We start from the raw sequence: 24,568 nt of genomic DNA, 5'->3' as shown, positions 1-24,568 counted from the left end.
TTTATGAGCTGTGGCGAATAAAACAAATTGAAACAATAAAAGCGCAATTTTTCGGAACGTCTCTGTAACGAACATTTGACCTTCCTCATGGAAGAGCAATGGTTCGATAAAAATCGTACACGAAATTTAGAAAAAATCAATTTCTCTAATGAAATGTTCCTGGCGCCAATAGTGGAATAAAAAAAATAGAAAGAATGGCCAACAGAAAACTTGGATGATTGCTTCAAACATCCGGTAATTTTGGGTTGTACCTAATTAGAGAGCAGGAGAGCCATGCTTGAGCAGTCGGCAAATGCTTGCCTTGTATTTTTCGTTCTGTCAAAGGACATTGCGGGTAAAGCAGCTGTCATGACACAATGATTTCTTCGCAGCATCGTTACTTCCTCTCTCTAAATTTTATATTGCCTTTCCCAGTCTCCATGCAACCGCTATGACCAGGTTTTGGAATTTTTCGCATATTGTGGTTAGGGCAGCTACAACAGAAAGAAGGCGATTTAAAACTCTAAGGAGGCGTCAGCTTGTTTTGTATTTTCGATTGCAACTATTGCTGGTTTTACTACTTGTGCATACTCGTAAAAAGAAGCTCATGACAGTGACCTGTTTCTCTAACCTTGTTTAATATGTGCGCCACAAAGCAGCGACCAAATGAAAGCATAGAAGATAGGCCAATTTAACTACAATGACGTTTTACTCTTATAGTGAAAACTACAAATGGGAATCTACATATTACGTCGTAGTTAAGTAAATTAAAAATGTTTAATTCAATCTGCTTAAGGCATTAAACTTGATAACACATCTTAAATGTTGTCATTGGAGCAACATCCATGTGATTCATATTGTAACTGTTAATAAGCAATGGTGATAGCAAAGAAGATCGTTGAATTTCAACGGCCAGAGGTTGCCCAGCTTGTTGGATTATGAAATGAATGCTTCTAAAGCAAGCAGCGTTTGTTTCTATTGAGATTGGCTATTCAAAGACGATTTCGCGACTGCCATTTTATTTCTTTATTTGGCAGACGTTTTGAGACTAGTGTACTCAATTTTTCTAGCTTGACAGCAGCTTCGGTTTCTGTCTTTAAAACTTCGTGCTTGCGTTATTTCCAAGATTTTTCTTTAGGTTTGACGTATTTCGTTTGCAAAGTGATTTGGCTTTTGATATTTGCCGTTTCTGCGCAATAAAGAGTTAAATATGTTGTCTGTGTTCCTAACAATATCGCTTTCTTAAGGTTAGCTTCATTTGAAATATCTTTGCATGAAACAGACAACCAAAAAACAACCCATTCTTTTTACTCAAATGACTAAGCACGATGTTGAGCGGCGTAAGTTACTGCAGTGGCAATATGACGTGAATGAGGAACACTTCTTTCAAAATTAAAGTTAAAGAAACGCAGTGGATAGTCTCCTATGAAGGAAATGATCGGAGTGTTATGATCAGATAGTATACCAAACTGTTGTGTTCCTTCAATCTACACCTAAAAATAAAATTGGAAATAAAAGTGGGAGGTATTGTAATGTCAATTACCTTGTAATGTTAAATTTTACAGGCCTAACGACTACGAAGAAATCTTATATTGAATTTTCGTTTCGTTAGACTAACAGTAAACAATTGAATTTCATATTATTACGAAAATTCACAGTTTGTTTACCATAACCTTTCTCTTCGATGCAAGATGCACTAATGTAACACACTCACAGTACAACAAATATAATCGAAAACCGTACTCATTTCATTGGCAACATAATGTAAACCCCAAGAACACCGTATAGAAAAACTCTTGCCAAGATAATAAGAAACTATAATACGGAAACGTAAACAACCAGCTTCACTTAGATTTGTTGCAATTTTATTATATTTTCAGCCGTATAAATGGTGTGTGGGTGTCATGTTATCATGGAGGTATATTTTCCTTAAGGAAGGTTTGAAAACAGCATGGTAATTAAAGAAATGAATTGGTTTCTGTCACGTGTTCACACCTGCACCTCATTATGCAATGCATGAAAGGAGGTCTTCTTTATAATAGCAGTGATGTGTCTTTCCAAAGAAGGTATTTCGCATTAGCAAGTTAACGTGAAGCCCACTGACCAGTGTTGATATCACAACAGCGTGGCAGGGAAACGCTCTATTAGAGTGCTGTACGAGTTTTCTGATAAAAAATACCAGTCCATAGATGCGTGTGATTAAAAGAACCATGCCTACCAGACAGGCAATTCGTTATCACTAGGAAAATTGAAGAAGGCTTTCAAAATATAGCTTTCGCAATGAAAAAATTCCTGAGAGTTGTGTTACTCTTCAATAAATGTTGAACATTTTCCTCACAATAGGGTATTGTAGCTTTAATTTCGCGATCAGCTGCGACGGCATCCTTAAGCTAATTGTGTATCGTTTGTAGTTGGCCCTCCAACCCATATTAGGACATTGTAAAGACTGCTGCCCAGTCGATGACGGGATCCTCAAAGAGAACGACGCTGTTTGCATTGTTTTTTTTTTTTTTGCTGTATCAGACTTCTGTCTCTATATCCTACATGCTCGGTAAACGATGGAGCTTACTTTCTTAAAAAAAAAGTATCTGCATTATTCATAGCAAGTGGAAAGTGTAAATTTATTATCGCTCTTTAAGGTTTAAGGGTGAATGTAAGGCGATTATTCGATTCAGATAGTTGTCAGCTGAAATAGTTCTCAGTTCTCCGCATCAGATTATATAGTTATCATTATCATCAGCCTATATATTGTGTCAACTGCAGAACGAAGCCCTCCCTCTCTGGTCTCCTATTACGCCTGTCTTGCTCTAGCTTATTCCAATTTGCAGCTGCAATTTGGCCAATTTTATCTCCCCACCTAGTTTAATGACATCCTCGACTTCGCTTTCCTGCAGTTGGCACCGATTCTATGCTTCCAGCAGTGCGCTGGTTATCTGACTGGCGCATTACATGGCCGACTCCGTTCCATTGTTTTCTCATAATGTCAACAAGAATATCGGCTATTCCCGTTTTCTAGCTGATCCACACCGCTGTCTTCCTCTCACTTAGCGTTGCCACTAACATCTTTCATTCTCTCGTTCTATGCGCGGTTCTTAATTTGTTCCTGGAGCTTTGTTAACCTCCAAGTTTCTCCCCATATGTTAGCACTGGGGGAATGCAAAGATATTACACTTATCTTTTCAGCACCAGTAGTAAGCTCCCAGTCAGGATTCGGTAATGCCTGCTGTATGCACTCCAAATTATTTTTGATATTTCGTAAATTTCCTTTTCATGCTTGAAATGGGGTTCTGCCGAAAGGACAACTAAGCGGAACGAAGAGGGGACACCTGTGAGCCCTATAGCTATTGTTTGCACGATTAAAGGCAAAGGTAGGAAGGAAATTGTAGAGCGACATGAAAAACTCTCGGTACAGATTTCTGTTGCTCTATAAGTACTACATAAAACTGTTTTTCCGAGAAAGACAGAAGCCAATCAATACACGCAAAATACCTACAGTGGCCAGCCGCACGGCAAATTTGCGTGCAATTGCAAGCTCCTTTCAGGCTTGGAAAAGCACTTTTATATAGCACGTATTCAGCAACAGAAACCAGTATTAGGAGTTTTTCACCTCGCTGTACCATTTTCTCAATGACACATTTTTATAAATATAATATTTGAAAAGGTAACAATATATTGAGACTATCTCACACGAAGCAATAAAAAATAACTTCAGTATATCCATGCGACGGCAAACAATATTACAATGGGTGTGGCCAGCTACATGGTATTCGCATATTTTTGAACTGTGGCTAATGCTAGGTGCGACACCCTAATAGATAGATAGATAGATAGATAGATAGATAGATAGATAGATAGATAGATAGATAGATAGATAGATAGATAGATAGATAGATAGATAGATAGATAGATAGATAGATAGATAGATAGATAGATGTTAACTTTTTATGACATCTGAAGTCATGTTTCAGAACATGGTCATTATTGCACTTCATTGATTCAGTTCTCGTTACTTGACACTTCAGCCATCACTATGAGGGGATAGTTATGTAGTTCTCTTCCGACCACCAATCGTCTCGTGGATTTCTCCAACAACAGCGCTTAGCACTGTAGCTTCGATGAGTGCCATCATGAGTACTGCTGCATTTACCAACTCATATCGAGGTTTAGTTATTGAATTTGTAGACGCGTTCACGTATGTTTGGCGTGCAATGTATGCAAGAAAGCTCTTGCATACATTGCACGCCAATATTAGGCGATAAGCGATTAGCGAACACCAACAATATTAGGCGATAATTTTTACCCCAACTACTTTAAGTACCATGTTACCTGTCCTGCTTGATAGAAAACACTCTATTTCAACGCGAAAGCCTTTTCCGTAAGTAAGAATGCCTGAATTCTTAAACTCAATGCCAGCTCCTTCCAACTACTGGAAAAAAGAATACCAGTAATAGAAATATCATTCTTTAAAATGAATTATGGCCCACAGTTCAAGACACCGTCATGAATGCAAGCAAAGAAATCCCATTGTTATGATTTTCGATGTTCTGAGCTATGAGCCAATTCCATCACTTTACGTAAGGGCATTGTCTGTGTGTTAAGACTATGGCCCTTCGGTATATATGACAGAGTGGACTGTGAGGGAGTCCGACGCCCGCCAACCTAAGCCATACATGGTGCTTTGTTTTTGCCGGTTTAGGCATATGGCTGGAGGATTACCAATGGTGGAACAAATACGAATCAGTCTGGATGCCTCATCTGAAAAATTTAACAAAGGAGTATTATTACATTGTGGTTTTAAAAGCCTACTCGTATTCATCATTAAAATTGGGGTTTCGCATGATAAGTGCTTTATCTGCATACGTAGAAGAACGCACATATACGCAGTTAATTCTCGACTCCGCAAATTAATTGTTTAGTCCCGCAATGTCGACTTCTCCTAACTCGCTGAAAATACCACCCCACAACCTTTATTTTCTCCGTCCTCTTTGTGTCACTTGCAGTTAAAAAGTTAAACAGATATTTCGGGCCAAAGCAAGCCCCTCTTTTTCATACACATGGATTCCCAGTAAAAATATCAAAGCTTGAGATAATTCAGGGCTACATATCGCAATGGTGACAATCGCAATAAGGTCAATTCCTCGTAGACGGTTCATGTTGACAGACGCGGCAAATGATTAGCAAGAATAACAGAGATCAGTCACGTTGAAAAAATAACTCGTCAATATTTCAGTAAAGCTAGCTGTGGTCATTCTGTAACATGTTACAAGTTTCCTCTATGAAGTTAAAGGGAAAGTGGCTCATACAATAATGTAGGAAATATTCCAGCATGTACATTTTTTAAGTATATTAGTATTCAAGCACACGTTCATAAATTCATTGTATTGTTCCATTGGCATCCAGTCAATTTTGGCATCCAGGCACACATTTTGAAATAAGTTGCAACAGCGAAGATAAATGTGACTTGCCTTTCCAGTCTCACTTCCATGGTATAATAAAAAAGAAAGAAAGCTTTAAATGAAGACGAATAAACCTGAGAATGCCGTAGATCATATTTATCTGACGCAAGATCGTTTTATGTTTGAGTGGTCTCTGAATACAATGCGTGCCCTTTCTTTTCCAGTGCCCGTCAACATGAACCATCTATTGGGAATGGACCTTCTCGCAGCTGTTGCTGTTACCATAGGTACATATAGCACAGCAAGTTACATTATATTTATCCAAGGTATTATTCTATTTATTACACCGGCTATTACTTTTTGGGGTGAGGTTTATGGACCTGGCAAATGACTCCTCGTGGGAAAGAGCTATGCTAATGACTCGCCATGGTGGCGTAGCGGCTATTGTATTGATCTGCTTTGCACTAAGTCGCGGGATTGAATTACGGCCGAAGTGGCCTCCTTTCGCTGGTGTCGAAATGCAAGAATCATTGTGTCCCGTACATTGCGGGCTCCTGAAAGATCCCCATGGGGTTTATATTAATCCGCAGTCTTCGACTACAGCTTCGTCATAATCAGAACGTTGTTTAGTAGGTTGTTAGTTTGGCTTATTGTTATTGATTGCTGATACATACAGGGCGTGGTAATGTTGTTTCGTGAGTCCTCTTCATCTCCATCGTTTGCGCTGTAATATCTAGGAATGTAACATTGTCAATTACTAAATAAATAACCACCATTCTTTATGCACGTGAGTGCAGTTAGCATCGGTGCAGCTAGTCTGATACAACCAGGTCTCGTAATAACCTCTGGTCAAATATAAAACTATAATGCTGAACAACAAGCCACACCGAAACATGCAGTTGTGTTTTAGTAGCGCATCAAATGACATTTGAGAAAATGCTTCGCTGTTATGTAGAGTTACAATTGGTTGTAAATTACAATCACTTCCTTTCATCAGACCCATTTTCTTGTGACTCGGTGCGTAACCGTGCCTTATATTTTAATGTTTCATTTCAGCTCTGTTTTTATAATTAATTTATCTGGTGTATTCACGACTAAGTTCAAGAACTGATATGTCTTTGTTGGAATTCTCTTATTTACACGATGTGAAGTTTTCATTTGAAAATTGCTTTAGTGCTGTATTTCTTTTTTGTTTGATATATTCTAGAAGTCTGAATAGTCAGAGATAATTTGTTATTATGTATTCATTGTGCAATTATGAAAACTGACAACACTTTATTTTTTTTAAAAGACGCCTATTCTGTGTACATATCTTGACGCCGTTGCCGCCGCCAGTCTAAACAGGTGACATGGTACGTCTCAAGCCTGCATTTCGGCTTACTTCTGCTAGTATTTTGGAACGATCTTATTTAAGGAATTTATTTACCTATTTATTTAATCTAACCGAGATCGCTTTTATAGCGGATGCCATTAACTAAGGCCTAAATTTCTCACGTCAAAGAGCTACATATAATTAACCGGAGACAACTTACTCACCCATTGTTGTAACGCATTCTGCGTTTTCAGCTATGATCATCTTGTCCCCAAATGAAGTCGCCACTTTGGGTGGCGGTGTTAAAGGAGCTCACGGAATCATGCTTGGACGCAAGAAGTGAATCCGCACTGACAAAAGATGAAGGGGCTTCAACTGTTAATATGACAGCGCGGATATCTCATGCAATAAAGTGCGAAAATAATCAAAATGGGAAACGAATCAAAATGGGAAATGGGAAATGTGCTGGCACTACGTGTCACCTCAGTAAACAATGCCTAGAGCTATTACTATGACAGTAAATATCACAACTCGTTAGTCCAAGCAGAGCACTAGTAGAGCAGAAAGCAGAGCAGAAAGAATTGTTAAAATTAGCAATAAGTTAGCTGAATGATCGAGCTCTTAGAAGTCTATTCCACGTATCAGTGGTATTACTATGGTATTTGCCTTATTCCTACTCCAATGAAATTAATATTTCCAGAATGGAACCACTGCTTAACTATAATGAAAATTCGGCGTTGGTGGTATTATCTGCTTCTCCGTTCTGAACAGATGTCTCTCGTTCTAATGCATGTCGTAATGTAGACCGCCACATACATATTGCTGGCTCACCATATTTATGCCAGTGCATGAGTGTACAAGTGTATCTGCGTACAAATTACAATGGAGCGCAATAGCTGTTGGCTAGATTTCATCACGCAAGTTCACTTTCAGGAGAAAAGCATCGCAGCTCGTTGAGGTGCTGGTCTGTGTGCCGTCATTCAGGTGGCTGAGTAACAAGACGCGCTGATAGCTAGGTTACGTGTAATAGATATGTACTCTCGATAGCTGCGGCCAGGTTGACATTAGTCAGTCGTCGTCTTTTATAGTTACTTTTCTAGGCAAAATTTCAGAGGCGAGAAGCTAGGCTGCATTAGCGCTCCCTCTGCTAGCTATTCCGAAACATACTTGTAGGTACAGCCACTCCTTGTGCCTCTATGGCGCGTGCCTCGAAAGTTACTAACTGTAACTTAGGCAATTACTTACTGTTGGCGCGTTCGATTCGTAATTGCGCAGTTAGTCAGAGGCACGTTTTCGAGGCCTGTTGGCGCATTTAGTATAAGGATTGTGAGATCTCACCATTCAGGGAGGCCGTGTATAAGAATGGTGCACGAGGACGGCTGCAATAGCTGTTTTTTGTCCCTCATGCACTACAGTGCGGAACGGAGTCGCAGCAGTTCTCGATTTTGACACGCCTCATTTGAGTGCACCTAAGCATTTATATGGTTAGGCCAGATACACTGAAGTTCCCGAACCTTACACAGGAATTAAACGCTGAGTTGAACAGTAAGCTCAACAGCCAACTCACTAAGTATAGTCGTAGCGCTGATCAAGAAACGGAAGTTCCTTTTGTAACTTGTCCATATTCAGGGCAGGAGTATGAGGAGACATTGGAATGACATTCAATTTCATAAAAGATAAAGATGCTAGCAAAATTTGAAATGTTGCAGCTTTTTGTTCACAGCACGTATATACATAAGTGTATCAGCCAGTTGGAAGAATTGCATTTTTATGCTAATAGAGTGAAATGATACTGCAAAAACACTGTAGGGTTTAGGTACATTCGTTTGCTGTCGGTATTCATGGCATTATTCAGCAAGTTAATTGCTGATACAATCAGGGCAACACTTGAGCTCGTGCAATTTAGAATATGGGCAGATGGACGACATCCACCTCATCAGTCATGTAATGGATGAGTATATAGACTACAAAAACACTTCATATGTATTTCAAAATTGATGAAAATGCATTTCATTTAGTGCAGACACCATTCTTCATTGATTAGTGGTTGAGTTGGTTCTCAACCACCACCATTGGTGGTGGTTGAGAATGCCGCAAGGACCAATTCTGGCCAAAAAATGTCAAACACAGGAAGCAGTTAACAATATTTCATCAACTCATCATGGATGTACCACGGCGTTAAGTCCATCTAATCAGTCACTGTGTAAGTGCGTAAAATATGACTGCTAGAATTACAAAAATAATTGCTACGGATTACTTGGGCACAACATTTAATACGCATGCACCCTTTAAGAAAGCTTGGGTTGATTTAACGTGAAGAAGCAGGTCATTGCAAAGGAACGTTGTGGAACGCGTTGACGGTGTACTAAACGAAAATATTTTTTATGAACCTCTTGTTCACGACTTTGCAGAAAATTGCGGAGGACCGTAAATATGGCGCCGCAGATTGGTGACCCATCACCAGTGAGAAGGTGAGAGTGCGTCTCATGGGTGTGGCCGATTTAATGTCGACAAATGAAAAGCTCGGATCGCCTTTTCTTTATGGGTGGCCATTTTTCTAGCCGTGGTTTGATGACATGAAACTTATTAGATATTTGAGTGTCAGTAGCTTCTAAGTGTTTGCGTTAGAACGTTTGGCAGCCTAACGCAGCTTCTGAGAAGTTCCGAGGTTTCTCGAGCACTGAGGTGGCTGTTTTGTCTACAAATAGAGTAGCCTCAGTACCTCTATTTCGTTGCGTCCAGCATAGTGTAGTATGCTGCTCAGTTACATGATTTGTGCAAAGCAATGAATAAGGGTAAATAAGTACAGGATAAAATCTTTAGTTGGTAACCTTATGGATCTTGCGAAACTTGGAGTCAGTAAACATAAAAGAAGTTTTAGTATTTGTTTTCTTGATGTGTGAAAGAAAGCCGTCAACGCTACGTGCGCTTCGGCTGTGGAGATACTGGTTTCAGGATGTAGAACGTGCGTTTGAGTGAACTATGGAGCAAGTGTTGAATAAGACACACCGGCGTGTGACCTTGACGCATCAGTGTACTGTTTCAGATACGAGTACTGCGCCTTTAGTTAGAGCAAGTGCAGTGTAATGGTTCTCTATCGGGCATGATTTCTGGTCTCTAAATAGGTCATGTCACAGTCTATGAACTACCAGGGCCATGGCGGAAAAGGCTACACATCAGGGAATGTTAAAAAAACGGTGACAGTTTTATCACTCTTAGACTTTAAATGGAACCTCGTGGCGGCTGCGACGCCGGCGGCGGAAATGCTCTTGGAGTGTCCACATAATTGCCATCCACTTAAAGTGGGGCATTTATTTAAATTTTTTACTGAAGTTCTTCGCAGAAAGGAAGGCCTTCCTTCCTTCATCCCATTGACTCATTTCTAGGTGACAAAACAATGGTAGTTAACACATTCAACCGTTTTCTCTCGCGGGCTTCTGAAAATGCTTTATCCCAAATTCATTGTACATTGAAGGAATCTGTGTCGGCATCCGCTGTTACGCCTAGCTTATCAACACCTGACCTAAAAAGGATTCTTTTTAGTTTTCCGCAAGATAAACCACCAGGAATAGATGGCATACCAGTAGGCACTATGCGAAGAAACTTCGATGTGCTTGCGATCATCTTGCTTTTTTTAAATTAATGGCTTTTTAGAAAATGCAGTAATTCCCGAGACTGAAAACGGCTTTAGTTAAGCCACTATATAAGGGAGGCAGGAAAGATAAGGTTGAAAACTATAGACCAATCTCAATTTTGCCGGTACTTTCCCAGATACTAGAAAAATTCCTGTAGGAATGCATGACATCTTTGTTAATGGAGTTTTCGATTTCATCGCCCAGGCAGTTTGGTTTCGTTGCGAATCGAGGTAGCACAGTCCTATTAGAAGAGTTCTCAGATAAAGTATATTCTGCACTTGAAAACAACTTATTCACCTGTGCGCTATTTCTAGACATAGAAAAAGCTTTTGACACAGTCAATCATAACATTCTAGTCGAGAAACTAACTTTAATGGGATTCAGAGGAGCATTCCACAACGTACTGCGGAACTACATGTGTGGTAGTTCTCAAATAGTTATGGCCGACAAGGAAACCGTCAGTAGCAAACAATTGCTTACAGCCGGTGTTCCCCAGGGTTCGATTCTATCACCTGTTTTATTTAACATATTCGTAAACGATCTTCCTCTAGTAATTTCTAAAGCACTATCTATCAGTATGCTGACAATACGGTAATATTAACAAAACATCTAAATTATGAAAAAGCTGCGGGCGCCCTTCAAAATACAAAACACAGTGTAATGCACTGGTTTGCGAAAAATTGTATTAATGTAAATATCAGGAAGACATAGTTAATATGTTTTAGAAATCCCTTAAAGACCACAGCAGTAAACATTCCAGTATTCTTGCATGAGCAGCACTGCGTTTCATGTACATGTACCCCTGTTCAGTATGTAGACTGTGTGAAATATCTCGGTTTATTTATTGATAGCAGCATGTCGTGGCAGCATCATCTGGCCTATCTGCGTGGCAAACTTAGAAGTGTCGCTTGGTTGCTTTTTAATGTACGAGGTTTCACGCCATTATTCGTAAAGAAAAACATAGTGCATGCACTCGCATGCAGCATATTGCGCTACGGAATCATCGTTTTCTCTTTCTGCGCTTTGCGATGGCAAACGATAATTGACAGTTTACCAAAATATCTATTGGAAAGAGTTGCCTATGGCTGTGGCCAAGTGTCATGTGACGATTCATTTTCAGCGTTAGGTTTTTCTTAATTTCAGTCGTTATTTAAGCAAACTGTTGTTCTTCGTCATTTTTGGAACGACCAATTAAGAGAGAAATATGAGCGCCTCGACTTTTGAGGGACAACATTCGTTTCAATGTTCCTCGTTCATTACCTAGGTATGGCGAGGCACGACGATGTGTCTATGTGCCAAAAATCTTTAACGATCTGCCTGACGAATTTTTCTCGGGTCGGTCAAAAAAGGTTTTAAAGAAAATGTCATCTTCCATTTGAGCTTTTTTTATGTATGAGTATGTGTTTATTTGAAGTAATTTGGTTGTCTTAACCTGTATATTTATATGAGCATACAAAAATGTTCACTACGTTGCCATAACTTGTTTTTAATTTTTGCTTTTTGTTCCATATAAACATTAAAAAGAAATATTCACAACGTTGGAATAACATGTATTAAATTTTTTGTTTTTGCTCTATATAAGCGTGAAAATATGTTCACGCTACATTATAATAAGATGCATTTATTTTCCTTTTGCTTGCACAATGTTTTGACGGCACTAAGGAAACGAATGTATGTACATACACTGACCTCATCGCTGTTGGCGGCCCTGCCGGGCCTAGTCACACAAGCCATTTAGCCTTCGACAGGCCCGCTTACTATGTATTTGTTCTTGTGGTGCACAAATTATCATTGTTTTTAATATTTTTTTTATTTATCAATACTATAGAAGACCAAAGGAGAACATATCTATATACTCCTATCTATATCTATATCTATATATAAATATTAATTTCTTATTTCTTTTTCTTCCATTCAGTAGATTAGAAAGAGTGATAGTTTAATATTTCTTCAATTTCGCCTTAACAATGAAAACAGGCTACACAGCGTAATGTGTGCTATTGTCCCTCGTAACTTTGCAGGAATGTGTTGTTGTGCGCAATAATATGGAACAATGAATTGGAAATGTATAATGTATACAATAAATGGCGTATCTACACAATAGATAGATAATTAGGTTCGTATTCAAAATACGCATTGTAAATGGAAAACGGAGAACACATCAGTAGCTATGTAATGTTCAGAAAGCTCATACGAGGCTTTCAAGTCGCAGCCGTTTACTCTCCAATACTACTACTGCAAGTCCTGAGAGATGTTGTCAATACGTGTACGTAATGTGGAACATGGGGTCTCGTAGTCACCATATACGGCAAAAAACAGAAGGTCAGACATGCCAATGAACCTCATAAAATACAAAGAAAAGGAAGAGCAAATAAGATAGAAAGCTATTCCCTGGACAAGCGCTTACTTGATCCTCATCCAAGCTGAGAGAAATCAATATACGATTCGGCACATGAAGAAAATAAATTGAGGCACAGTAATAAAGCTTTAATATGGAAATAATGAAAAGAAGTTTGATTTCGGGCCTCTTGTCGTTGACTCAATATGAACGCGGCCGTCGGTCATAAATTGAAAAGCGTAGTTAGTCTGCTGAACGGCAGGCGAATTTCTTTCAATGGATTGTATCCTCAGCGCTGCTATTTCTAAATACAGTTTTTTATTTGTTTTGAAGTTGGTAATTGATTGTTTATAGCAGCCAGTTCATCAAAAAGTTCACTCTCCCCATGATACATCCTGTTCAAAATTTCATGGCAGGTTTAATTGCATCCTTCGGGAGTTTTACGTTCGGTTATCAATTAAATGCATTTGTTCTTTATTACCGACACAAGTGGGATACAGAGGTCGGATTCGCAGTATACAGCGTCCAAAAGAGTGCTCTTTTTATTTTACTGGCAGCTTTGGCCAGCCAGATGACTTGAAGTGCAGGCGAGCAGACTGTAGCCTAATGGTGGTGTCAGATGCTAGTTCACTTAGGCTCAGAGAATCCTCATACTGTGTGTTCTAGAATAATGGGCCTGTGCGCATCTGGAAGATAAACTAAATTAGTTGGAATTACCCTTCTTCTAGAAATATTATATTTTGAAAGTAGCTTCCGTTAATTATAATATACCGGTATGAAACAATTACAACAGCAAAACGTATTCTTAGGGTTATAGCAACAGACAAAGAAAGCACCGCTTTGATGTAAAACACAAGGAAGGCTCATCTCACGAATAAAGGCTACAGGCACACATAGTATAGCTCGGTCTTCGCAGTGATAGAGTAAAGGAAAAAAAAGGTTCTGTATCTTCTACATCTGTGAAGAACACGGAGGAAGGCTGAACTACCGTTGCAGAAAGTCAGACAGAGAGCTATGATTAAGCTTTTAATGCTTTCGCGAAAGCCGTAGATAATCTTATGACCCACAAAAATTAGAAAACCTGCTCATGGGCATAATCATAATGAAAACCTTCAAGAAGCTTCAGGACCTCCAGCAAAATAAAATCCTCCTGTCGAGGTCTCGAAGCCGAATGTAACCGCCCATTTTTCTTGTTCTTTATCAAAGCCAGAATAGTGCCCTTTGATGGCATTACTCTGCTCGGTGACTGCTGCTCAAATATTTCAGACAAAACCTGGCCCCAGGGTATCGCTTCTCGTTCACACCTACACATTCTGTAATAAAGGCATCCCAAGAAATTAAAGAAAAGAACGTTTTCGAGAATAGTTAGGCGGTGTGCTTTGTCGAGTATTGAAGCCGAAGTGCAAAATAAACTGAGGAACGATAATAATAAAACAGGAGTATAGAAAGTGTGAATTGCTGAACCGATAGAATTTTGTTGATGAACGGTAAATTAACGGTAAATCTTCGTTCGGTGCCTCTGGAGTACATCCAAAATTTCCATGAATGTTCTTGTCCCATTTGTAGGCGCCCCAAGAAACACCTACAAATTCAGGCGAAGGATTTGGTGCTTGACATTTCGAGTGACGAGTTAGAGTGAAAAACCGATAAGTTTCTGTGGTAAAACGGGTGCCTCTGAGGCCTTCAGGGTACCAACGCTTTCCAGGACACGCCACGTCAGTGTGAGTATGCTACTAAAATAGGCTTGTGCCGTTCGTTATGAGATCTACAAAAATGGCGCAACAAGTAAAATTGCCTAGACTCACCACCACATCCACGTTGGCGTTATTTCTATGCACCCTGCCACGCACTGTCCATTGGTATGCGGTATGCTAGGAGTGTATTGACACCTACTATTTAGCATGCTGGTGTCAGTAATAACAAAGTGCTTGTGCCTCAAGATGAGCTGGAAAACTATGGCCTTGAAATTGCAACATGTGTTACTGGAATCTCTTTGCTAGCTCTGTTAGTGTTACTCAGCTGCTTTTGGCCTGCGAAGCTCAGGTGCTGGTTCACATATACCTTTGTTTGCGAGGCGCGGTAGTTGACGCCGGCGCTGGCCTCTCACAACAAGGACAAGCTCCTATCATGGCAGGATCGACTGAATAAGCTGAAAACGACGCTTGAATCTAATATACTTGAATCCTAATACTTGAATCCTAATACTTGAATCCTAATGTACTTAAAAAATGTACATGCTGGAATATTTCCTACATTATTGTATGAGCCAGTTTCTCTTTACCTTAACAGAGGAAACTTGTAACATGTTACAGAATGACCACAGCTAGCTTTACTGAAATATTGACGAGTTATTTTTTCAACGTGACTGATCTCTGTTATTCTTGCTAATCATTTGCCACGTCTGTCAACATGAACCGTCTACGAGGAATCGACCTTATTGCGATTGTCGCCATTGCGATATGTAGCCCTGAATTATCTCATGCTTTGATATTTTTATTGGGAAACCATGTGTATGAAAAAGAGGGGCTTGCTTTGGCCCGAAATATCTGTTTAACTTTTTAACTGCAAGTGACACAAAGAGGACGGAGAAAATAAAGGTTGTGGGGTGGTATTTTCAGCGAGTGAGGAGAAGTCAACATTGCGTGCCTAAACAATTAATTTGCGGAGTCGAGAATTGACTGCGTATATGTGCGTTCTTCTACGTATGCAGATAAAGCACTTATCATGCAAAAACACAATTTTAATGATGAATACGAGTAGGCTTTTAAAACCACAATGTAATAAAACTCCTTTGTTAAATTTTTCAGATGAGGCATCCAGATTGATTCGTATTTGTTCCACCATTGGTAATCCTCTAGCCATATGCCTAAACCGGCAAAAACAATGCACCATGTATGGCTTAGGTTGACAGGCGTCTGACTCCCTCACAGTCCACTCTGTCCTATATACCGAAGGGCCATAGTCTTAACACACAGACAATGCCCTTACGTAAAGCGATGGAATTGGCTCATAGCTCAGAACATCGAAAATCATAACAATGGGATTTCTTTGCTTGCATTCATGATGGTGTCTTGAACTGTGGGCCATAATTTATTTTAAAGACTGATATTTCTATTACTCGTATTGTTTTCTCCAGTAGTTGGAAGGCGCTAGCATTGAGTTTAAAAATTCAGGCATTCTTACTTACGGAAAAGATTTTCGCGTTGAAATAGAGGGTTTTCTAACAAGTGGGACAGGTAACATGGTGCTTGAAGCTGTGGGGGTAAAAATTATCGCCTAATATTGTTGGTGTGCCATTTAAACACTAGCACAGTCGATGCTTACCAAGAGCTTTCTTGCATACATTGCACGCCAAACATACGTGAACGCGTCTACAAATTCAATAACTAAACCTCGATATGAGTTGGTAAATGCAGCAGTACTCATGATGGCACTCATCGAAGCTACAGTGCTAAGCGGTGTTGTTGGAGAAATCGACGAGACGATTGGTGGTCGGAAGAAAAGAATTGCATAACTATCCCCTCATAATGATGGCTGAAGTGTCAAGTAACCAGAACTAAACCAATCAAGTGCAATAATGACCATGTTCTAAAACATGACTTCGGATGTCATAAAAAGTTAAAATAAAGTATCTATCTATCTATCTATCTATCTATCTATCTATCTATCTATCTATCTATCTATCTATCTATCTATCTATCTATCTATCTATCTATCTATCTATCTATCTATCTATCTATCTATCTATCTATCTATCTATCTATCTATCTACTAATTATGGTGTCGCACCTAACATTAGCCACCGTTCAAAAATATGCGAATACCATGTAGCTGGCCACACCCAATGTAATATTGTTTGCCGTCGCATGGATATACTCAAATTGTTGTTCATTCTTTCGTATGAGATGGTCTTAATATATTATTACATTTTCAAATATCATATTTATAAAGAAAGTGTCATTGAGAAAATGGTACAGCGAGGTGAAAAACTCCTAATACAGGTTTCTGTTGCTGAATACATGCCATATAAAAGTGCTTTTCCAAGCCTGAAAGGAGCCTGCAATTGCACGCAGAATTGCCGTGCGGCTGGCCACTTTAGGTATTTTGCGTGTATCGATTGGCTTCTTTCATTCTCGGAAAAACAATTTTATTTAGTACTTGTAGAGAAACAGAAATCTGTACCGAGAGTTTTTCATGTCGCTCTACAATTTCCTTCCTACCTTATGCCTTTAATCGTGCAAACAATAGCTACAGGGATCACAGGTGTCCCCTTTTCGTTCCGCTTAGTTGTCCTTTCGGCAGAACCCCATTTCAAGCATGAAAAGTAATTTTACGAAATATCCAAAATGATTTGGAGTGCATACAGCAGGCATTACCAAATCCTCACTGGGAGCTTACTACTGTCGCTGAAAAGATTAGTGTACAATCTTTGCATTCCCCCAGTGCTAACATATGGGGAGAAACTTGGAGGTTAACAAAGCTCCAGGAACAAATTAAGGACCGCGCATAGAACGATAGAATGAAAGATGTTAGTCGCAACGCTAAGTGAGAGGAAGAAAGTGGTGTGGATCTGCGAGAAAACGGGAATAGCCGATATTCTTGTTGACATTAGGAGAAAACAATGGAACGGAGTCGGTCATGTAATGCGCCGGTCAGATAACCAGCGCACTGCTGGAAGCATAGAATCGGTGCCAACTGCAGGAAAGCGAAGTCGAGGATGTCATAAAACAAGGTAGGGAGATAAAATTGGCGAAATCGCAGCTGCAAATTGGAATAAGCTAGAGCAAGACAGGCGTAATAGGAGACCAGAGAGGGAGGGCTTCGTTCTGCATGTTGACACAATATATAGGCTGATGATAGTGATAACTTTATAAACTGATGCGGACAACTGAGAACTGTTTCAGCTGACAACTATCTCAATCGAATAATCGCCTTACATTCACCCTTAAGCCTTAAAGAGCGATAATAAATTTATACTTTACAGTTGCTATGAATAATGCAGATACCTTTTTTAAGAAAGTAAGCTCCATCGTTTACCGAACATATAGGACAAAGAGACAGAAGTCTGATACAGCAAAAAAACAATGCGAACACCGTCGTTGTCTTTGAGAATCCCGTCATCCACAGAGCAGCAGCCTTTACTATTGTTATCCAATAACAATATCCTAATATGTGTTGGAGGGCCAACTACAAACTATGCTAGCTTCGTTATTTGACATGATCTTTATAGGTAGCAGCTCTTTTTTCAAATACACAATTACCTTAGGATGCCGTCGAAGCTGATCACTAAATTAAAGCTACAATACCTGATTGTAAGGGAAATGTTCAACATTTATTAAACAGTAACACAACCCTCAGCAATTTCTTCATTGAGAAAGCTATATTTTGAAATGCTTCTTCCCTTTTCCTAGTGATAACGAATTGCCTGTCTGGTAGGCATCGTTCTTTTAATCACACGCATCTATGGACTGATATTTTTTATCAGAAAACTCGTACAGCACTCTTATAGAGCGTTTCCCTGCCACGCAGTTCTGATATCAACACTGGTCAGTGCGCTTCACGTTAACTTGCGAATGCGAAATACCTTCATTGGAAAGACACATCACTGCTATTATAAAGAAGACCTCCTTTCATGCATTGCCTAATGAGGTGCAGGTGTGAACACGTGACAGAAACCAATTCATTTCTTTAATTACCATGCTGTTTTCAAACCTTCCTTAAGGAAAATATACCTCCATGATAACACGACACCCACACACCATTTATACGGCCGAAAATATAATAAAAATGCAACAAATCTAAGTGAAGCTGGTTGTTTACGTTTCCGTATAATAGTTTCTTATTATCTCGGCAAGAGTTTTTCTATACGGTGTTCTTGGGGTTTACATTATGTTGCCAATGAAATGAGTACGGTTTTCGATTATATTTGTTGTACTGTGAGTGTGTTACATTAGTGCATCTTGCATCGAAGAGAAAGGTTATGGTAAACAAACTGTGAATTTTGGTAATATTATGAAATTCAATTGTTTACTGTTAATCTAACGAAACGAAAATTCAATATAAGATTTCTTCGTAGTCGTTAGGCCTGTAAAATTTAACATTACAAGTTAATTGACATTACAATACCTCCTACTTTTATTTCCAATTTTATTTTAGGTGTAGATTGAAGGAACACACCAGTTTAGTATACTGTCTGATCATAACACTCCGATCATTTCTTTCATAGGAGACTATCCACTGCGTTTCTTTAACTTTAATTTTGAAAGAAGTGTTCCTCATTCACGTCATATTGCCACTGCAGTAACTTACGCGGCTCAACATCGTGCTTAGTCATTTGAGTAAAAACAATGGCATGTTTTTTGGTTGTCTGTTTCTTGCAAAGATTTTTCAAATGAAGCTATCGTTAAGAAAGCCATATTGTTACGAACACAGACAACGTTTTTAACTCCATATTGAGCAAAAACGGCAACAAATATCACAAGCCAAATCACTTTGCAAACGAAATCCGTCAAACCTAAAGAACAATCTTTGAAATAACGCAAGCACGAACTTTTAAAGACAGAAATCGAAGCTGCTGTCAAGCTAGAAAAATTGAGTACACTTGTTTCAAAACGTCTGAGTAATAAACAAATAAAATTGCAGTCGCGAAATCTTTGAACAACCAATCTAAAAAGGAAAAAAAGCTGCTTGCTTTAGAAGCATTCATTTCATAATCCAACAAGCTGGGATAACCTCTGGCCATTGAAATTCAACAATCTTCTTTGCTATCACCATTCCTTATTAACAGTTACAATATGAATCTCACGGATGTTGTTCCAGTGACAACATTTAAGATGTGTTATCAAGTGTAATGCCTTTCGCAGATTGAAATAAACATATTTTATTTTACTTAACTACGACGTAATATGTTATCCATATTTCCATTCGTACTCTTCACTATAAGAGTAAAACGTCATTGTAGTTAATGTGGGCTATCTTCTATGCTTTCATTCTGTCGCTGCTTTGTGTCGCACATCTTGAACAAGGTTAGAGAAACAGGTCGCTGTCATGAGCTTCTTTTGACGAGTATGCACAAGTAGCAAAACCAGCAATAGTTGCAACCGAAAATACAAAACAAGCTGATGCCTCCTTTCTTAGGGTTTTAAATCGCCTTCTTCCTGTTGTCGCTGCCCTAACCACGACATGCAAATAATTCCAAAACCTGGTCATAGCGGTTGCATGGAGACTGGAAAAGGCAATATAATATTGAGAGAGAGGAAGTAATGATGCTGTGATGGGATCATTGCTTCATGGCAGCTGCTCTACACTCAATGTCATTTGAAAGAACGAAAAATACAAGGCAAGCATTTGCCCACATGGCGCTCCTACTCTCTAATTGGGTAAAACCCAAAATTACCGGATGTCTGAAGCAATCATCCAAGTTTTCTGTTGGCCATTCTTTCCATTTTTATGTTGCGCTATTGGGGGCATGAACATTTCATTAGAGAAATTTATTTTTTCTAAATATCGTGTACAATTTTTATTGAACCATTGCTCTTCCATAATGAAGGTCAAATGTTCGTTACAGAGACGTTCCGAAAAATTGCGCTTTTATTGTTTTAATTTGTTTTATTCGCCACAGCTCATAAAACGAGGAACCCCAAGTACTTTTTGCAGGATATAAGCGAGGCCTGAACCTTCACAAATTCATCCCTTCACCTAGCTACGTTTCAGACGCTGCCATATACAGTCTCACTGGTGAGAATAGGCCTTTTCGCTGCTCGATATCGAGCCATGTTTTGTCGCACGCTTTTTCGGCACATAAGTTGTATCGCCACTGCACGCCCTATGTATACTGGTTTATTTATATATTATCTGAAAAGAAAAGAAAATGTCATATCGTGTTTATGAATACGCCATATAAAATTTTCATAGTTAGGTATAACATATTCAATGTGAAAACCGTTCTAGATAGTTTGATCCACATGTAAAGGTATGTCAGGACTTGCGAGTTTCCATTTCAAATCTTATCTACAAAATGGTTCCACTGAAAAGAATTCTACTCGAAGGCTAATGAGGCCGTTATTATATTTTTGAAAGAAAAAAGACACTGAGGAATAAGCCTATGCTTGCTCGATTGAGGAACGAGATTCCTTAGAGTTGGTGAAATTTCGAAACAATCATCTGCATTGTGAGACACTTATTAGAGTACACCCTAAGGTGGAATAGCGGTTTTTTGTTGTCAATATAAATTAAGCGCAGTGAAGAAATGGAGTCATTCAAGAAGAAGAGAAAACATATCTTAACACGCAAATAAAGCAGTAATTAGTCGTATGGCTGCAAATACATATACTAATGTAGATTATGGTTTTCCATTTTACAAAAAGCGAGCATGAAACTGCATGTAGCATGCCTGGCTGTGGAACTTTATTTTCCGCTAATTAATCTTAAGAAGCTGCTGATCACATGTATAGGGGCTTGATCTCCCTCTCCAAAAGATATAAGTATCAATACAACCATATTAGCAGTCTTTTAATGCAATCCAATGTTGCAAATACGGTAGCCCCGTCAGCGTTTAGCGTAAAATGCTTATTAACTGAGAGCCAGTGCAGTTTTCCTGTTGAACTCATAGGTGGCTCAATTTATTTTCCTGCAGCACAAAGACACATGAACCGTCAGTTTGGAGTGGACCTCATGTCGGTCGCCGCAATCGTAATTGGTAAAGATAACCATTTGCTTTCTATCTATTGCTTACTTTTTCACATCATGACAAAACAAAAGCAACAATTAGCCAACATAGGTCTAAAATCTAACACAAGTAAATGTAAAATCCAGAATAAAGTATTACGATTGCAAAGCAGTGACATCTCTGTATGATAATATGTTGGTCATGGAAGCGGGACATTTTTTATAGTAACAATAGCTGCTCATCATTGAGCCAGTGAAAGAAAAAGTACTTTACCGTTCTGCATTCTGATATCACGCATTCACGTCATACACATAAATATCGGAGGAAAAGTGCGCTACCATGTTCGCGAACTTTTGAGGACTATACAAATAATAAGAAGCTACCCTCCAATCGCTTATACCAAAACAATCAAATGTTTTGTTGAGGCCTTTGCAAAGAAAATGTGGAACTTAAAGAGTTCGAAGTAAACCTTTGCAAGTGCAATACGGGCGCCAAAATTAGCGAAAAGATTCCGATTATATATATATATATATATATATATATATATATATATATATCGATTAAATATTAACCACTACCATCGAACTTACGCTGTAAAAACTCGTGTGGCGCAGTTATGGTTACTCGTCCTCAAGTTCAGCGTTATTCTTCCATAGACTATGATACTAAACGATGTGTGTTGAAGAAATTAATGTTGAGCCCTTGTATGCTTGGTGAGCTGGTGATACAACAACAGACATACCTGTTTTTAGCTTTTGAACACTCAACCCTGTTGTTATTACATCCCGTTGTAATTGGTTGTTCTCCAATCCTGCTGTTATTGCTTATTCTTAGAATAATTGCACGTGCCCTAATACATGAATTTGTCAAATTAAATGAAAAAATATGGAACTATGAGAACATGTGAACCATATTCTGAATTTGCCTAGCGCTCTGTGTGATGTCGAAGTTTTAACAGGAAATGAGCAGCTACAGCTTTTCGGGCAACCGTTTTCGGCGAGACACACTGTGAGCAGGACAGATGCCCCGTGGGCGTTTTCAATTGCAAAACATTTATTCGCTGCTTCTCAGAGAAGTTGTTACCAGTCAGTGAACGAAAAACGATGCCGCTTCCGTGGACATTGGGAAATGGAAATACAGTCGAGCACGGTTATCGCCTGTCTTCTTATGTAAAAATTCGCAAAAATATTTTTCGATTTCTTCATCTGAGCACCAGAACATTTATTCTAAAATTCTGCCTCAATAATGATAAATTCAACTTCTGACCTCTTGCCAGAAATAACACGTCATTGTGGTGAACGGTTATTGTTACAAAGGCCCCCTTTATTAGTCCTCAAACTGCTTTCTTCTACATTTCAGCTTTGATCGTTATGGCTCCGAAGGAAGCTCTCGCTAGCCTCGGAGGAGGCGTGGGAGGAACCGGAGGCATCCAAGGCTTTGGCAAGAAGTGAATTTTCGTGCGTCCTGAATCCAGCCATTGCACCTTTGTCACGGTCTGGATGACCGGCTCGCCTACAATAAAATGCCTGTTGACATCATAATTGTGAATACATGCTTTTATCACATTAAAAATACGGCTGGTTGGATACGTTTGACGAGAATCGGAAAAACGTTCTCTACAATTTACGCAGCCGCAATCTATAGGTTGTTGCGCATGTTCATGGAAACAGTTGGTGTGAAGAGAAGCCATCTTTTCTGCTCTTTGCGAAATTAGGGCGACCAGGGATCAAATGTGTGGATATTTTCAGTGTTTGGCTCTTTTCCATTTCACTTTACGTAAATATCCACATTTAGTTATTGAACGAGATATGTCCCCCTGCATACCAAGACATCATTGTCTCGGTGGTTCCCGTTGCGTTTAACATTTTTTATATATTATATACTGCCCTGATCCGCCTTATTCTGCTCGCTCACTGCGCAGCAAGTTTCTCCCCTCGCAATCTCGATGTTTCGATTCCATAAGTTATTACCAACATTGCATTCTTCACGTGTATCATATCCGTGAGGCCTACGGTTGGATATATCATACCTGCGAGGCTGCCAAAGCAGGGACTGGAACAGACGAACGGCCGATTGTGGATTTGGTACAAATACAGAAATACAAAACAAAGCGTACTGTGGCTTGTACGGTACCCTCAATGGACTAAAAGAAAATTAGCCGCATTTTACGGCTAATTTGCGGCTTTACCTAATGTAAAGCATGTCTAACTCTATATTCAGCAAAGTTTGCAGCTCCACCGAACTGTTCAGAAAAAAAAAACGCGAGCAGCTTAAGTGTGCCAATAATAACGCTCAAAGCATATCGGTTTTTGCATAATTCCCGACAATAATGAGTAACGTGTATGTGGTGTAGGCTGCTCGTGATCCTTCTTAAGAGCCTGACAGCGGTGACTGAAATGTTCACCTTGCACAGTTGTGCCCGTACGCAAGTACCTGCCCAGAAATATGTTGATCCTGAATTCATAACACATAAACTTAACATTCAACGTCTTCTCCTCTCGTTCGTATAACAAGCTCTCGAAGAAACGTGCCCATTTATCCAGCCTTCTAAAGGAAGCTCAGACGTGATTTGCGCAGGAATCATCGAACGTACGCAATTGCGCAAAAGCAGAAGAGAAGAGTGCTTACTGCAGGGACTCTAAATGGCTCAAGTGGTGTCAAGAAAATGTACCGCCAATCATTGTTTCTACAGAACGAGCTGTCGGTTGCACTCAACAAAGCAGAACATTTGTTCCCTTACGACCTCGCGGATGTACTCAGTAATTTCGTCTACCTTTGAACGGCAGCTCAAACCAGTTACTTACGCACGTATTATGAATTCACAAATAAGATAAATGCTACAGACGAGTTCTGTTCAGAACGGGGCAATCAGTGGCCTGAATGACATCTAGGAAATTGCTTGAAATTATTTTTATTCCGTTAAGGGCTTGACTGAAAACAAACTGTGCGTATGTCGATTGCGAAAGTGATGCCATCTGCTCAATATTTCAATAGGACATACGTATAGTGTACACCGAATCAACTTGAATTATATTTACAGTGCGGTCCATTGTTAAAGGGAACGTCCGAATGCGCGCCTTTCACTTTGGTGGCGCCTGAGCTTCAAGGTGGCTGGAGAAGCAATGCCAATACGCTCCACAGGTGTGTTGAAAGGAGTCAGAGCTGCCTGCCATAAGTAATCTGCTGCAAATGTAGGCGATGTTACTCTTGCGAGAGAGGAAAATGTGGTCATACTGTGCA

General features: G+C 39.4%; 1 long non-coding RNA gene across 1 annotated transcript; it reads left to right on the top strand.

Moving 5' to 3' along the window:
- Positions 1 to 20,075: 20,075 nt before the first annotated feature.
- Positions 20,076 to 22,869, top strand: LOC129382655 (uncharacterized). The gene is made up of 2 exons (XR_008610694.1): positions 20,076 to 21,358; positions 22,688 to 22,869. It is a non-coding gene; the product is annotated as an uncharacterized lncRNA (long non-coding RNA).
- The last annotated feature ends 1,699 nt before the right edge of the window (positions 22,870 to 24,568 follow it).

This window comes from Dermacentor andersoni, chromosome 6 (genome assembly GCF_023375885.2).
Source record: "Dermacentor andersoni chromosome 6, qqDerAnde1_hic_scaffold, whole genome shotgun sequence".
Classification (NCBI taxonomy): Eukaryota; Metazoa; Arthropoda; class Arachnida; order Ixodida; family Ixodidae; genus Dermacentor; species Dermacentor andersoni.
The sequence above is the reverse complement of the archived record's forward strand: the minus strand, read 5'-3'. Positions and strand labels throughout refer to the sequence as shown.